This window comes from Thamnophis sirtalis, unplaced genomic scaffold (genome assembly GCF_051295495.1).
Source record: "Thamnophis sirtalis isolate CommonGarterSnake01/CBP01778 unplaced genomic scaffold, rThaSir2_p1.2 scaffold_5, whole genome shotgun sequence".
Taxonomy (NCBI): Eukaryota; Metazoa; Chordata; class Lepidosauria; order Squamata; family Natricidae; genus Thamnophis; species Thamnophis sirtalis.
In genome coordinates, this window is record NW_028261385.1 from 109,216,559 (window position 1) to 109,229,916 (window position 13,358).

Consider the following 13,358-nt stretch of genomic DNA (forward strand, 5'->3'; position numbering starts at 1 on the left):
ACTTCAGCTAAAAGTACAATGTCTTGGGCCAGCACTGGGACAGGGGGCATGTGTTGGGCTTACAGTTCAACCATCTGAATTGACACACATTGTTAATCATTTGGGTCTCATGCTGAAGCAAGGCATTTGCAAGTGGGTGAATTTAGAGGTTCAACTCACAATGAGCTTTATTTCCAGAAAATATAAACAGACCAATGAGCCTAAAAACAAATATCTATACTCTCATAACAAAATCATTCTGTAAACTGCCACGACTCTATTGAGACAATTGAGAGTCCCTGCAAGGAGATCAAATCAGTCAACCCTAAAGGAAATCAACTCTGACTGTCCTTTGGAAAGACAGATACTGAAGCTGCAGCTCAAATACTTTGGCCATGAGAAAAGAGGACTCATTGGAAAAGACCCTGAAGTTGAGACAGATTGAAGGCAAATGGAGAAGGGAGTGACAGAGGATGAGATGGTTAGATAATTTCATCGATGCAGTGGGTATGAGTTTGGGCAGACTCAGGGAGATGGTGGAGGACAGGGGGGCCTGGGATGCTATAGTCCATGGTGTCACAAAGAGTTGGACATGACTTACTGACTGAACAACAACAGAGTTAGGCTTAAGTTTACTTTTCTACCCCTCGCTAGGTGAGGATCTTGTCTTAATTGAGAAATCTCCTTCAGAATAAAAAAAATGGGTTAGGATGATTTTGCTTTTTTCCCCTCCTTAACATGATCTATTGGAAGAGTAGGTGGATCTAATCTTAACAATGTTGTTTCCTGCATTTTCCTCCTCAGCCTATGTAATTCTATGAACACTGAGGCTGCATCCATTGATGAAATTTAGTGGGTGTTCTAGTTTCCACTTATCACAATAATAAAAAAGTGTTAAAAAGAAAAACCATTAACCTCATCTTCATGTTGACCTTGCATCTCTAAGCTGCCAAGAGGCACTATCCAATCTGGGATGCTGTTTGAGGTTGTGACCAATTCTCCTGGGTTATCAGCAATGTTCCCTCTAATTTTTTTTCAGTGTGAGCGGAAAAGTATAGTGTTTGAGCGGCACATTTTCATGCCTGAGCACCTGAATTTTTTTCACAGATGTCACCCGACCATTCTAGTTTAAACTTCCAGCTGCACTTTTTCTTCGTAACAACATTTACTCCAGCTTTACGTTTGGACATCATCACTGACTGATGATGTACCTATAGGGTTAGGGTTTATCAATTATTACAATTATCTTTTCAAATTCATTTTGGATTAAATAAAAAAGAGCTTTGAAATGAATATATAAATGGCACTTAATACCACTAATATTAAAATAGTAAATATTTTATATGCTTCATTTTAATGAATTTCCCTTGATATACTTCATTTTAATGAGTTAACATTCAATTGCAAAAGTTGTCTATACACTGTATGCTTCTGTTAATGTATTATATGCAATTTGCTATTTTAAATGAGTAAAATTATTAAAATCACCATAATTTAAGTCTCATTCACATCTAAGAGTTTTCTTCCATCGTTTATTTGTAAACTCAAGGATTTATTGCCTGCATGTTCAACAATGCTTGTTGATAGTTTAAAAATTTGTGGGAATTTGCTCCTTTCTGTACAGAGGGTTTCAGTAACCTACTACTACTGCAAAACTGCATACTACTTGCAAATATAGATTGTTAAAATGGCTCCACCATAACCAAATAAGAGAAAAAAACACCTTCCTTTTGTTTATAAAGTAGTGATTTTAGTTTGCTCTATGGAAGTCACTATTGTAAACTGACAGATAGGAAGTTTAATTAGATTAAAAGCAAAAATATTCTCAATGACTTTGAAAATCCCAATGAGTTATCAAATATAGGTACTCCTTCGTTTCAACGTGGGACTGGAATTTTTATTACTCAGCAATGTGGTCACAAAGCTGATGTGTGTCATGACTCATGTGACCGGGCTCTCTCGCCTCTTTCCAACTCTGAGGGCATCAATCATGTTAGCCAAGGGATCTGCAAAAGTTGGCTCTTTTAAGACTGGTGGACTTCAACTTCCAGAATTTTGAGAGTTGAAGTCCACTGGTCTTAAAACAGCCAACTTTGCAGACCCCTGTGTTAGCCCAAAGCCTGGCGCTGGGCTTTGCTCCCCCATTGGTGGAGCCCCGAGAAGCGAGGAGGGAGAAAAAGAGCTCAAAAGAGCTACATTGTTGCTAAATGAGCCAGCCCAGGCAATAACAAATTAGCCGATCTCGCAGCAGGTCTGAGAGGGGGGGGGAGCAAAACTCCAGGCAGGGCTTTCTGACTCTTCCAATTCCCCGTGAAAACTGCTCCAGAGTTTTAAATCTTTAAGATCCCCCTCCCTCCTCCTTCCTTTTTTCTTTACAGAATCTACACAGAATCACAGAGAATCCTGAAGTCGGGCGGGGCTGAGGAGGGAGAAAAAGAGCTCAAAAAAGCTACATTGTTGCTAAATGTAACCGGGGAGAGCCAGCCCAGGCAATAGCAAATTAGCCGATCTTGCAGGCAGGTCTGAGAGGGAGGGGGGAGCAAAACTCCAGGCAGCAGGGCTTTCTGACTCTTCTAATTCCCCGTGAAAACTGCTCCAGAGTTTTAAATCTTTAAGATCCCTTTCCTGTTTTTCTTTTCAACCTACACTGATTAGAGAATCCTGAAGTCGGGCGGCAATGTACTGCAGTAGAAAAGGTTTAGCTGGAGGAGGTTTTGATTGCGATCGCTCTGTAGTTCGTGTCCAGATACCTGCCCCACGTGCCTCTGCGCGGCAATTAGAAACTACTGCGCGGGGAATTGCAGCCATGTGCGCGGCCGCGCAGGCGCGCACCTTAGAGGGAACAGTGGTTATCAGAATGTTCCAGCTTCCATTAAATGAAGGAAAGAAGAGCACTCCTGTTCATACAACACAATTTTACTAGGAACATTTGTCTAAGTTTATGAAGGCCATAAAAGCCTCTCAGTGTATAACAACAGGAGTGAAGATAAATAATGATGATGATGATGATGATGATGATGATGATGATGATGATGATGATGATGATGATGATGTTTAAAATTGCTCTAAGTGCAACATTTATCAAAGACCCTCTTATTCTACCAGTAGATATCACAAATCTAGAAGCAGGTTTATTCCTCCCCCTTGCAGCTACACAAGATAACTTTGTAAGGAGGAGAGGTAAACATGAAAGGTTAAAAATGCCTGGAAACGGATGTATACATTTCAGTATGTAGATACATGGTAAGTTTTCTGAAAAGAAAAAGGCATAGAGATTCTTGTAATTATGATTAACATGTACACGTTTTTGTAGTTTATTGAATATTATTATCTTTAATGCTCTTCACAGAAGGTTTATTTGTACAAGCCATATAACTGAATTACTGCTAATAAACTTAGTTGCAGTAATGTACAATGCTTCTATATTTGAAATATGACAAGTACTGTACTAGTGATTTATAACATACTCTAGCCATTGTTGCGGCAATATATCATTATCAAAGACAGGCTTTATATTACTACAGCAATATATGAATAATGCTGTAAATACCAAGTACATAAATGCTATATATCACATCGGTTTACCTTTTTAAATAAATATAGCATGGAAGATGCAACTCAAAAACATTGACTCTTTGTACTTTTATTCTTTTGACCATAAGAAACACTGAGGGACAGACAGCAAACCAGAGATGAAATACTTGCTCTCTTTTCTCCTGATCTGAAGATATAATTTTCAGTGTCTGCTTGACTTTGTCATGGGTGAGAAGGAAGAAAAAGATGGGCCTGGTTAGTACTTGGATGTCCAAATTACACTAGGGTTGTAGGCTAGAGTAGGAAGTTTTAAAAAAATCCCAGATGGTGGCACTGGCACTCCTATATTGCAAAGAAAACAGGAACATGTTCAAAATGGTCATAAGGAGACAAGATCATCCTGAAGATGGTAGTTACTTTTCAGAACTCTTCCTTTGAACCTGCTTCCTGCAGTACTTTTTCTCCCCTAACTTCTATGATGATAGAAAACTGAGAGAAAATTGTCATTTTTACCATTGGGCAGAAGACATTGAAGTATAGCCAGACAGACAAACAGGTTTAAAAACAGCTTCTACCCATGGGCTGTCAGACTCCTAAACACAATCACAAAGCACTCCAAGTACATATGGAAATGTATGACTAGTTTTTTCTTTCCCCAATTACTTGTATAAATTGGGAACTGTATTGTCCTGTATTTTTTGTTAGCACCAGTAAAGGCTAAACCAATTTCATTGTATACATGTTGTACAATGACAATAAAGGCTATTATTGTTATACTATTATCATTATTATTATTATTATTATTATTATTATTATTATTGGCAAACACTGTTCTGATGAAATCAGCATGAACAATGGCATTGGAAAGCATGGACAATATGTACAACTTGAAGAAGTTTGTCTCTACTATTCTAATCAAACAAAGACAGAAACTCTATCTGCTACATATTTCTGGTGAGAAAAAAATTAATCAATGAAGTATTACCATCATCAGAAAAAAAAGATTAGCTGTCCTTTGCAGCCATTTAAAATTAGCATTCTCTCCCAGGATCTTGAAATGTGTTAATAATGTACACTCAAGTGTGTGTGTGTTTGTGTGTTTGTGTGTGTGTGAATAAAAGACATGGGGTCCTTTACAGAAAATGAATTTCCCTTTTGTTAACTTTGTTTTCATAATAATAACTTGTTTCCTCAACTGAGATCTTAGGTCAGGTTCAAGTTCAGCTATAGCTATCCTCAGTGCTGTACATCAGCGATACCAATGATATTTACTCCAACAGAGATATCAAATACAGATGGTCCTCGCTTAGTGGTCACAGTTGGAAGCAGAAAATAGTCCTTATGTAAAGTAGCTGCTAAGTGAAACTACAACTATGCTTATGATCTTACTTCAGCCTTCCTTTGCTTTGCAGACCTACAAAGATTTAAATGCAATGACTGGTCATAAAGTTCATTTTTCATCACCACCGTAACTGCAAATTATCACTAATCAAGGTTGTCACTAAATGAGGAATACCTGTATAGACACAGACACAAACAGGTATACAGGTGTGGGTGTATTGTGTGGGTGTATACCCATCCGTAGATAAATGTCTATAGAGAGAGAGCCAGTTTGGTCTAGCGGTTAAGGCTTTAGGCAAGAATCCAGAAGTCTCAATTCTAGTCCTGCCTTAGGTATGAAAGCTAACTGGGTGACTTTGGACCATTTGATCTCTCAGCCCAACTCATCTCTCAGGGTTGTTATTATGGGAGAACCAGAGGAAGGAGAATGAATATGTTCTTCACTGCATTATTTATAAAAATAATAAAGGTGGGATTAAAAACACTTTAAAAATGAGCTAATGCATTCCTTTTGACTCTCAGCTGATCAGACATCTGACTGCATAAAGTTCTGATAGCCTTCCTTCCTATAACAGAATATCAGAGTTGGAAAGATTCTTGGAGGTCTCCTTATCCAAGTCCTTGCTCAAGACAGGAGACCCTATATCATTATAGACAAATGGTTGTCCAATCTCTTCTTGAAAACCTTCAGTGATAGAGTACTCACCTTCTGGAGGCAAATTATTCCAGTGATTAACTGTTCTCACCATCAGGAAATGTCTTCTTAGTTCAACACTTGATTTCTCCTTAATAATCTTCCATCTGTTACTTCTTGTCCTGTCCTCAGATACTTTGGAAAATAAGTCAACCTCTTCTTTTCTGTCACAGCCTGTCAAGTATTGGAAGACTGATATCATGTCACTCCTGTTCATTGTCTTCATTAAGGTAAACATACCTAGTTCCTGCAACCATTTAGCCTCCAGATTATTTTCATTGCTCTTCTCTGAACTCTTTCTGGAGTCTCAATGTCTTTTTGTATCATGATGACCAAAACTGGACACAGTATTGCAAATTTGCTGTTACCAATGCAATATAACATGGTACTATAACTTCAAGTGATCTTCATGCTGTCCCCCTGTTGATGCAGCCTAGGACTCCATTGGCCTTTTTGGCATCTAAAGCACACTGCTGACTCATTCTTAAGTGATTGTTACCTTCCTACCGAAATGGTATCTATTTATCTACTCACATTTGCATGCTTTTGAACTGCTAGGTGGGCAAGTAATAAGAGATCAAGCCATTACACAGTGCTTGGATCTCAAAACCAGGCTGTCAGCTTTCCAGCTGACAAGCTCAACATCTTTAACCACTGAGCCATTGTACCCCCTTCATTTATTATAAATCATCATTATTACTTAGTACAAAGGGTTTTTTTCCCCTATTTACTAAGATTCCTTGTTATTATTTGATACAAAGATAGACAGGTTGAGGGCTAGATGCAAGTATAGAAGCTCTTTTTTTAAATGTCCCCAACCCACTTCCTCCCAGAAATTTGATTTTGGATGAGTGCTGGCAAATTCCTGAAAAATAAAATACAATTTCCCCATGTTATTTGTCATAAAACAGGAATGGTATATAAATCACAGTTAGGCTTAACGCTGCACAACCACTGACATTTCAGTGCTAACAACTGTGTGATGTCATTTCATTATCATTGTCCACTCTACCTCTAAGCTGATCAGAAGAGAAATAAGATGACTCCTGGCCTTCTTTTGATTTAATATCCTAAGGGAGGGAGCTCTGGCACTGAAAACAGATTCTAAAGATGAGATCATATCATACCTTAGGCTGACTATAATCTGTTGCCGGAAGTAGAATAAATACAAGACAGAAAAAGAAATAACCAAAATAAGTAAACTTTAAGACTACGTGTAAACTTATACATAAACTGTGCAAGTGCTGATGGGATTTAGGGAGGTAAGTATCTGAAGCAGTTAGCTCAAATAGGTTAATGCTTAATCTCTCTCTTCAGTTAATCAACTTGATATATATTTCTTATTTTCTAGTGGAAGTACAGTATGTAAACCTGCAGTCCCAACTTTAATCAATCCTTCAAGCTTCAAAATAGTCTAAATATTTGGACAAAACAATTTGCAAATTAACTGCAAGTTATTCTTTATGATGGTGATTTTGACATAACAATATAGCGTTTATCTTTCAGCTTCTGTTAGAAAGGTTTTTTTAAAAAGCCTTACCGTTAAATGTACAATCTCTTTTCATGTACATAAAGTTCTCTTGGATTTATCCAGTTCAGCTGAAATGGCCGGAGAATGCTTGGAGCAAAACACTGCACAAAGAAATCTGAGGAGGCAGGAAATAAAATAACTGAAATGGATCCATGTGACATGGACTGTTAAAAATAAAACTGATGTACTCAGCAGCATGATTCACTTTATGGAACACTGTCCTTTCATGGTATTTCTCTCCACTAGTGCTAGAGTGATATTTAACAGAGTTGCTGTTGAACAGGTGATTCATATTTTAATAAAGGACAATATTACCACTAAAAGGCAATGGTATTTTCTTTGCTGTATTATAGAGAAAGTTTTGTATTCCTTTTTCCTTTTATTTTTTACTACAAATAATTTTCCTCAGCCTTTTCCATATATAGCAGCAGATCACAAATCTTTACTCAGTACAAAATATAAGCTTTCTTGTCTGAAAACATAAAAGTTTAAACTATCTTTATGAATCTTACTGATATTAAAAGTTAAGAAATAACCGAGGTCCAAATCATAGTTTAGAAGCTTGAAAGTAGATACGGGTTGGTTGTTCCTTTCTTCCATCTTAGCAGCAGCTTTTCATTTCATTTTCTAATGAGTTTTACGTTTATAGAAACATATTAGGCCTGAATTTTGACTAATGCATGGACGGATCCTACTCCTTTCAAACTTCTTTTTAACCTCATTTTTGAAGCATATCAACAGTAACCACATTTTTTTCGAAAAACTAAAGGACAAACCAGAAAAAGGGACAAATTTAAAAGGGTTTCATAAGGATAACAATATTTAATTGCTATGTTTATAACTTTGCTTTAAAATTTAAAGAAAACAAAAGAAAAGTTTTAAAAATGTATATTTTAAGAAAAATATCAAAAAATCAAACAGTATATGTATACTTATTTTAAAAAAGAAATTCAATTTCCATATTTTTTCATGAATGTGAAAGACTCTGTTAAGTGATACTGTTTGTAGATTTAAAGTTACAAATTGTGTTTTTTTTTAAATTAATAATCTAAAGACCTGCTTTCTGAAATAAAGGACTGCCCTTTATAATAAGGACACATGATCACTACAGACATGGAGCACATAATATGACAAAATAGTGACAAATGAATAGACTTTGTTTAAATCCCTATCTGTCTATAAATTGGTCAGTAGCCGATTGTGATTGTGCCATTCCATTGTTAATTGTTTTCCCAGTTCTCTGTCACATCTCATCACTATTCTGTGTACCTTTCTAGCTGTATAGTAATTGTATACAAGTAGTCCTTGACTTTCAACAGTTCATTTAGTGATTGTTTGAAATTATAACATCATTGAAATCATGACCGTTTTTCACACTTATGACCATTGCAGCATGCCCAAAGTCACGTGATCAAAATTCAGACTTTGACAGAATCAGAATCAGAATCAATCTTTATTACAGTTACAGACCAGCACAAGAATTAAATATTAAAATAAATATGTTCTCTAAAAATTATTGGAAAATAACAATTAGTCCCCGTTTTTTCCTTATTATCATTACAGCAGCACAAAATTTTGCTACTGCAGGAATGGTAGCTGGATTTGAATCCTGAAGGAGATGGTGCACATAGAAATTATCTTATCTCTCTAGAAATCTCTCCCATAGAGGGAGGATATATGTTGATCCGATGTCCCTGTAGAACTTGCAACGCAATAGGACATGTGAGATATCTTCAATTTCCCCATTGCCACATGTATACAATCACTCAGCTCATAGCTGCCCTGCAGGAGTGCTAAGGGGAGGATATTAGGTCTGGCTCTAAAAAAATGCTATTCTGTTTTTAGAAAAATCAGGCCTTCCAGATACCTTGCTGGTTCCCAAACATCCCATTTAATCTTATTTTTGCTGTGGAGACATATCCTGTTAAATTGTAGCTGGAACTCCATGTCTCTTATTCTATTTGTAACCACTTGCTTGGCTTGAATATAGGGATATTAAAAACAGTGGGGAAGGTCCATAGAAGGCCAGCTTATGCTCTATCGCTTGTTTACAGGAAGAGGGGAAGTTGTCTATCAGAACTAAAGGGGTCAATCCCTTTGGGAAGAATAGAATTTTCAACCAGGCCCTTACCTGAATTTGATATTCCTATCTCAATTTTTAACTGGGCATTTGGTCTCCTGCTAAATGCAGCTAAAATGGATCACAGGAATTTTGTTTGTATGGTTTCTAAAGACACTTTCTTTTAAAAAAAATCTTGTTTGTGCCCCATAATTTGCCTCAGGTTTTTAGCTCAACCAGTTTTAAGGCTATGGTGACTAATTGTCCTCCACCCATGTACAAAAAATGTTTGATAGCATTTGAAGATCTAAAAACTGATTGCATCCTGTAATTCAGGTGTGCCTTCCAAATGCCTTTCTTATAGAAAACCACCCCAAAGTACTTGAATACATTCATTCCTGGTGTACTCCTCTTTGTTCACTTATTGAGCTAGATAAAGTTCCTTATGGGTTACACCTTACTTTGGAGGTGGAGTTAGAATATAGTTTTTGTATGAGATAAGGGAAGCATTTATCAATAGTCATATTTTTTTAGTTTATTCCAGAGGGTACTTCTGGATAGCAAATCAAACACTTACAGATTGGGAGAAGGGATAATTTAAATCTTAGCAGTCCACCATTTCCCAAGAGTAATCATATGATTATGAGTGGTTATTGTCACTAAAACTGAAGCTCATGACAAACTATAGTTAATATTGCTGGGGAGCTATTAGTGCTTCTCCCTTTCATCCAGTATTTAAAAAATAGTATTTTAGGACCTTCTGCCCAAAGCTCAGGGATTAACAAACAAACTTAGTGTCTCTCTTGAAATTTAATAGTTCTGTGCTACCTTGCATGTAATTATAGTTTAACTTTTAAATCAGTGAGACCAGTTCTCTAGATATCAAAAGGGGAAATATTTATGTAGTCAAAAATAAGAGAAGGCAACAAGCACACAAAATTAAAATTAAAATTGAATTTTAATGTGTCTATGGCAAGGGTGCAGGATATCTGAAGAACCATCTTTTCCCAATGGGACTGGCCCATCCCACTTGTGCTGGCAGAAGGGGCCTACTTTGCATCTCATCAGCCAAGGAATTTTAGATGATGAGATCCAGGATATTCCAGCCTTTGGAATATATTGCTGCAGGTGGTAAAATTCCCCCACGCCAGTCCATCTCTCTTTTAGCCCTCAGGAAAAATATTGAAAACTTGGCTATGCTAGTTTGGAGGCATGGAGTCATGAAGAAGCTGTTGGTTGGAAATGGTGCATTAAAACAGAAAGCGCATATTAATGTTATTCTTGTCCAACCCTACCCCATGGTTTTTTAGTGTTTTAATTTTTTATGTAATTTTAATCTGTTTTTTATACTTGTCTAGCTATGTATATATTTTATCATGTTGTAAGCCACTCATAGTCACTTTGAACTGTGAAATGGGTGGCAAATAAATTTAATAATAATAAAATGTTATTTGATATCACTGCATTAACTAGATCTATAGGATCTTGAGACTTCAAGACAGTTTTGGAGTTCATTGCAGAAAGAAGGCTGCGGATAACTCACATGGAACAGCTTATCCTTTCAGCAACTTACCAGATGGGTTAGTGTGTTAGTGGTTTGCCAAAAACCATGGCAGCCCTCATCCTTCCTCCTGAAGTGCAAAGCACTGAAGAACTGGCTTTTCTCACAACTGCTGAGATAAGACGAGGTGACTGAATATCAGAAGCTTGACTTAGCACCAGGTTTTTCTTTAATGTCTTAGGTTATCATTTTACTATGGTTTTTGTGTTGTTGTAATTTTAAATTGGAAGCTGCCAAAGTTTGTTATAAGATGGGCAGCTATATAAATGTTTCAAATAAATTAGAGTTTGTCAACCAGGAGCTGAACGGGAAAAGTACAGCCATATTAGTACTGAGACCACAGGATATCAACACTCTGGACTGCCTGGTAGGCTATTGTAGTTAGTCTTTCCTGTTGTACCATGACTAGAAGATTATGCAGCGAGATTGTTTGGCATCTCAGTTCTTGTCTTCTAATGTCCAACAGAATTCCATCTTGTTCTGATCATCATCCATTCTTACAATAACCAGTTCAGTTCAGCATGGGGCAGGGAAATGTGTTGTGGCTGGTGCACAGTAATGATGCAGGGGTATTACCATTTAGGATAAAACTAGGGGTTGTGCTTCCGTCAGCCAAATGGTGTTTTATGGTTGGGATTTCAAGCATTGAGCAGTGAATAGCGTGTTCTGGATTAGATGTAAAAACAATATCCCAAGCACCTTGTGTTTTTATAACACAGCTTGGCACTGCTTTACAGGATGTTCAGAGAGAAAACACCCCCTCCCTCAAACTCATTAGAAACTGATCATTTTATCCAATAGGTTTCATATCCAATGTTTTTATTAGTTGGTGGGTTATTTTAAGATTTATCCCAAGAGTCAATGTTGGAAATGTATTATTAATGCCATAAAAAATCCACTTTTCTTTGTTTTTGGTATAGTGTATGATGTTATTTGTGCCAAGTCTTCTGGTGGAGCCTACATATGATGGTCCATGTTTTTGTGGCAGAGTGAACTGAATTTAGGGTTCATTCTGTACAAAAAGATGCAATGTATTGTTTCCCATAGAACTTGCAAATATATATATATATATATATATATATATATATATATATATATATATATATATATATATATATATATATATATATATATATATATATATATATATATATATATATATATATATATATATATATATATATATATATATATATATATCACATGAAATAAAGTTCTATGTCAGATCTCCTGAAGAGATCTTTTACTCCTTTCCCACAAATTATGCGGTCTTCCCAATTAAGTCAGCTGCTACCTCTTCCAAGATCTGTTGGATCAAGTTGCAGAATAATCATTTCAGGAAATGTGAATGTTCAATGTTCTGAGCTGCACCGCTTTTTGCAGAATCCGCTTTTTGGTTTTCCTTTTTTAAATCACCGTTATTTAGGAATGCTCATGGCGCATCTGCCTGTCTTTTTTTTTTCCCTTGTAAATTCCTTTCCGTGAGCAAACCAGGTGGATTTAGTTACCCCATCGAAGGTGCGCAAAGACCAAGAAAAAAGCTGCAACCTCCTCTCGTTCAGTGGCTCGCTGAGTGAAGTGATGGATCTCTCCCGGTTATACTTTCCGCCTTAGAAGCAGGCAAAAAAACGGCTCGTTCGTTACGCATCTCGCGCGTCTTACATGGGATCTTCCTTGCGGTCCCGCGGCAGGCTAGCCCGGCAAACCCGCCCTCCAGGTCTCGTTGGAAACATAGCACTCACTTCTATACAGGCCCCTTCTGTTCCTAGACTTATTTACGTACAGGCGGACCGGAAGCTGCGCCAAATGGCTGGCTCAACCGCGCCTGCGCGCTGTGGCTTTTCGCACCCGGCTTCGCCTTGCGTAGAGGGAGAGGCGCCTCTGCGCGCCTTGGGCCCAAGAAGGATTTTGGTACCGTGTAGGCCGGCTGTTTAGCCGGCCGCAACAGCAGGTACTGGGGGTTGATGGTAGATGAGTTGTGCGCGCCTGATTCGAGGGGCCGGCCTTGCCTAAGAGAGGGCGGCCGCTGGGCTGCGTTTCTCCCAGGGCTGCGAGCAGGTCAGAGAGGAGGCAAAAGGTGGGCTGGGAGGGTGCGCGGCCTTTTGGTTGGGGGCGGCCGCAGGCTGAGCCTGGCGTCCCCCAAGGGGGAGCGGAGAGGGGAGGGCCAGGCCCCTCGAGAGGGCTGCTGCTTTTACTCGCGGGGCATTGAGGTGGTGACTTGCGGCGCTGAAAGGGGGGAGGTGTTACTCGGAAGCCATGAAGTAGCTGCTGGACACGGCCTCCCTTCGCCTTCCAGGGTTTAGAACGAAAGTTCGGCTTGGCATTTCCTACCTGGGATGATTTGATAGCGGCAGGGACTCTGCTTGGCACCTGTGGAAGATTTGGCCACCCTTTGCCCATTATATGAATCGTGACCCTTTTTGATAACTGAACAGAATTTTCACACCAGTCTTATTTCCTGGGGGGGGGGACAACCCCTGTAAATTGCCCCTCCACCTCCTTGTTCAAAGGAAGCGAGCCTTGATCAAATATTTAAGAGTGGGCAGATCTTTATTTTTCTGTTAGCTATTATCATTAGGCCCAGAGTATATAGTCGTCCCAGATGAGACAATTAACCAAAATGTTTTTCTGGGAGATCTGTATTGTAAGTAGTATATCC

The 13,358-nt window shown here is 38.1% G+C and overlaps 2 protein-coding genes across 4 annotated transcripts in view; one reads left to right on the top strand and one right to left on the bottom strand.

The window, feature by feature from the left end:
• The window catches only part of SYCE3 (synaptonemal complex central element protein 3), a 46,266-nt gene extending 34,533 nt beyond the window's left edge, over positions 1–11,733 (bottom strand). The window contains exons 1-3 of one of the 2 annotated variants that reach the window (XM_087716501.1): positions 10,712–11,733; positions 7,089–7,194; positions 5,561–5,722 (exon numbers count right to left, since the gene is read on the bottom strand). The gene's annotated coding sequence lies outside the window, so the exon portion shown is untranslated. The remainder of the gene's footprint in view (positions 1–5,560; positions 5,723–7,088; positions 7,195–10,711) is intronic. The other variant, XM_087716506.1, reaches the window with a different exon arrangement.
• Positions 11,734–12,509: 776 nt separating this feature from the next.
• The window catches only part of KPNA1 (karyopherin subunit alpha 1), a 47,107-nt gene continuing 46,258 nt past the window's right edge, over positions 12,510–13,358 (top strand). The window contains exon 1 of one of the 2 annotated variants that reach the window (XM_014062052.2): positions 12,510–12,650. The gene's annotated coding sequence lies outside the window, so the exon portion shown is untranslated. Of the gene's footprint in view, positions 12,651–12,755; positions 12,777–13,358 lie in introns of those variants that run through there. The other variant, XM_087716507.1, reaches the window with a different exon arrangement.